Source organism: Coffea eugenioides, unplaced genomic scaffold, assembly GCF_003713205.1.
Source record: "Coffea eugenioides isolate CCC68of unplaced genomic scaffold, Ceug_1.0 ScVebR1_57;HRSCAF=291, whole genome shotgun sequence".
NCBI lineage: Eukaryota > Viridiplantae > Streptophyta > Magnoliopsida > Gentianales > Rubiaceae > Coffea > Coffea eugenioides.
Genome location: NW_020864430.1, coordinates 223,423 through 227,266, shown reverse-complemented (window position 1 = coordinate 227,266; position 3,844 = coordinate 223,423).

Here is a 3,844-nt window from a genome sequence, read left to right as displayed (position 1 = left end):
ATATGCCAATTTTGAGTGCCTATCTGAATCTGCCGTCTGAATCTGCTATCTGAATCTGCTATTCTGTATCTGTATCTGAATCTGTTATCTGTGTCTGCATCTGTTCGGATTTCTATGACCTATGAGCTCAATCCTGTGGCTAAGTTATTCGAGTCGGGCCGGCAAGGGCCTGGACGATTAGATAACGAACCACGGTAGTCTGTTCGGGGATTTTGGGTATTGAGACCCTTGATTCCGGTATACTCGAGTATTACCATTTTGTTCGTTTGAGGTGAGCGGGCCCGGTAAAGGGGTGTTTGGTGGACGGAATTCGGTGATAAGAGGGGTCTACGGACGCGTTGGTTCTATATACGTTGACGGAGAGTCAACCGGTTTGGATCAAGTATTGCGCTGGAAATTTGCCTCCTGAGAGCCACCCGTATCCTTCTGATTTGAATCATTGGTTCCTTTGCTTTACATCTGACATGTGTGTCTGATTTGTTAAATGTGAAATGCCATGATTTCAATGCTATCTGTTTGGTACCTCATTGAGCGCAAGCTCACCCCTTTCTGTTCCTTTTGTTTTCCTTACAGGAAAATTTTGCCCTTTTGGTCTGGATTTGACAAATGGCTGCCAAATTGAGCTAGTTGAACATATCTTTTGTATAGCTCATGTATTAAAACCCTAAGTATACTTTTGGGGCGTTTTCTCTTTTGATTTGGCAAACCGTGTATATGTATTAACTTTTGAAAACTTTTGTATGTCCTTTTGGATTGTAATCGCTAAAGTTCAGATGTGAATGTTTGCGTGCTCTTTCGGTTGGGTTTTGACGGATCGGTTACTATTCATGACCGACTCCGGATTTCATTTTTTATTTTGGGTTATTTTACCATTTTGACCTGTTTACGCTCGTTTGTAAGTTCCGGATCGCAATAGATAGCTCTAATCTGATCCGTAGTCCAGGCGAGAGCTGGGCAGGCAGTCCGCTAACCCCTTTGGTTCGCCTTAGGGGAAAGTGGGGCTGTTACAGAACTCCCTTTAACACTTCAATATTTCTTCCACTAATTGATTCAACTTGAGAGTCCAGTGCTAGTCCTTCCTCATCAAGATCTACGTAAGAGCAACAAGAGTTAGTGCTAGTAAAATGCTCAAAATAAGGCAAAGGTGATGAATGAACCATAGGTAAAGAACAAGAAGTAGAATCTGGAATTTCCCTTTTAAGATGAGCTCGAATGAATCCTCCAATGGTGCGGACATATTTGATTGGACGTTGTTCCATGAATTGATACCAAAGAGATTTAGTTCCTAGAAGACAAACTCCATGGAAACTCACAAAGTGTCCAAGTGACTTCGGGATGGAACATGCCATGACCAACTCTACTTGACTTTGTTTAACCTGCACAAACGAGGATATACTAAACAAAACACATGTTATCCGGTTAGCAAACAAAGTATTCACACGTTCAATGTTTGCAGACATGGTCAACTCTTTTTCTTGACTCTTCACTAAGGCCAAATTGTTCTTGCTTATCCCCACTCCCTTCTTCTCAGACCATTGATCCGTCATTGCACTTGAGTTTTGTTTTTCATTGGGGAGCTCTTGTTCACGGCTCGGCAGCAACTCATTCGTACGTGGCTCTTCAATCAACGAGGGACTAGACTGAAATTTTCCTTTATTACCACCGGTTGGCACATGGTTTAGTTGCTCCAAGTGTGAATCCAGCACTTGGCTAAGTCTTTCCATCATGTCATCAATCAATGCTTTAGACCGACTTCAGAATTTATCCTTTGATTCACGAAGCTTTGACTCAATTCGAGAATTCTCAAACTCCTCGTCTTGATTGTCAAGACACTTCTTAGATGCACCTCGTTTGCTTGAAGTTGACCTCGATTTAGATGCTCTACGCAGACTTCTTTGCTCCTTCTCATACTCATCACAATCTTGTTTATACCTTTCATATACACACAAAGCACGGTGGCGTTGCATCTCCTCCCGGAGTGAATGATACCCATGTTGTGAACTAGATTGCATGGAACTAGAGTACTTGTGAGTAGGCATCTTAAGACCCCTCCTCTTGAGAGGCTCATTCTCTAAGAATTCTTGGTTGTATGGGTAAGACGCAACTTCTCTAGGCATGAGTGCGTGACTTGCCAAAATGGTAAGCAAAGAAAAGGAGATTCCTCACGTCACACAATCTCACGTGTATGTGCTCATCCCTCGTGTATCTCTCGAAGAATTCTAATGGACTTACCAAATACCTTTACCTGTTGGATTAGATAGTTGAGAAATGCTGCTCAAGTCCAACAACCGTTACCAACCTTTCCACAAGTGTAACCACAAGAATGTAGGAGAAAATGTAGGAAAGTGTTCCTAAAATCTAGGAGAAAATATAGGAGCAAATGTAGGAGAAAATGTAGGAAAGTTTCCTAAAATCTAGGAAGAGAATATAGGAGAGTTTCCTAAAGTGGATGAGAGAATATAGGAAAGGTCCTAAAATTGGATGAGAGAATTTTAGGAGAGTTTCCTAAAAAATGGATGAGAGAATTTAGGAAAGTTTCCAAAAAATGGATGAGAGAGTTTTAGGAAAATTTCCTAAAAATGGATAAGAGAATTTAGGAAAGTTTCCTAAAAATAGATGAGAGACTTTAGGAAAGTTTCCAAAAAAAATGGATGAGAGAGTTTAGGAAAGTTTCCTAAAAATGGATGAGAGAATTTAGGAAAGTTTCCAAAAAAATGGATGAGAGAGTTTGGGAAAGTTTCCTAAAAAGGTAGGAGAGAGAGTGTCCAAGTGAGTACAAAGAGTTATCCAAGTGCTTTACTTAGTTTCCTAATTGATTTTGGAAACAAGTTAGTTTTTGGAAACCTTTTGAAAATCCTTTTCCTCTTGAACAACATTTGGTAACCTTCTTGAAACAACATTTGGTAATCTTCTTGAAACAACATTTGGTAATCTTCTTGAAACAACTTTTGGTAACTTCCAAATTCTACTCCAAGAAAGATTGCACAAATCAAATTTGGTTCCCTATCCAAAACAATTCTGTTGCCCCTTTCTTTCCTTTCCTTTTTTTTTTCTCTTGCCAACCGATTCCTCCTTTCTTTCTTTTTTTTGTTTTCTGTTTTTTTTTCTTGACTACAACTATCAACCATGACACAAAACAAGGAAGTCCACAAATAATAACTACCAAAAACTCCAAGATCTTACAAGAACTTTCAAGAAAGTTGTCAGGAACTTCAGAAATTTCAAGATTGTGGTCAAGAATTCAAGATGCTCAAGATTATTGTAAGTTTTCTTCAAGATTCACAAAATTCCAACAAGTTTTGCCAAAATCCAGATTTGAAAACCAAGTAAACAAGTTGGATAACACAAACAACAAGGCTGGACAGATTTGTATTCGGATGAACAGTAACTATGAATAGTGTCGGTGAACAGTATTTTTTTTTTTTTGAACAAGGTAGCGGGAAGTACTGAGAATTCTACGACACAACTACGAAAAAAATGGATATAACGAAAGATACCTCTACCAAAGCTCTGAAGCCAACTGATACGTTCCTCGATCAACTTGTTTCGAGACACGTAGCTGTCGCGCCCCATTTTTTATAAGAAAAATAAATGGTTTAGAAAGTGAATTTTGATTCAATTTTTGGTTGGAAAATGAATTTTTGATTTAAAAGAAAATGAAAAACATGGGTCTAAATGGGACATGAAAATGCGACGATTTGACCCAAAATATAGTTTAAAAAGGGTTTATTGAATGAAAAATGGAGTCGCCACTTGGTATAGAGTTAAGGTGTACCAAGTCACCTAAAAATGAATTTTTAAAGAAAAAAGTAAAAAACCCCTTTTTAAACGACTCCAAGTCTAT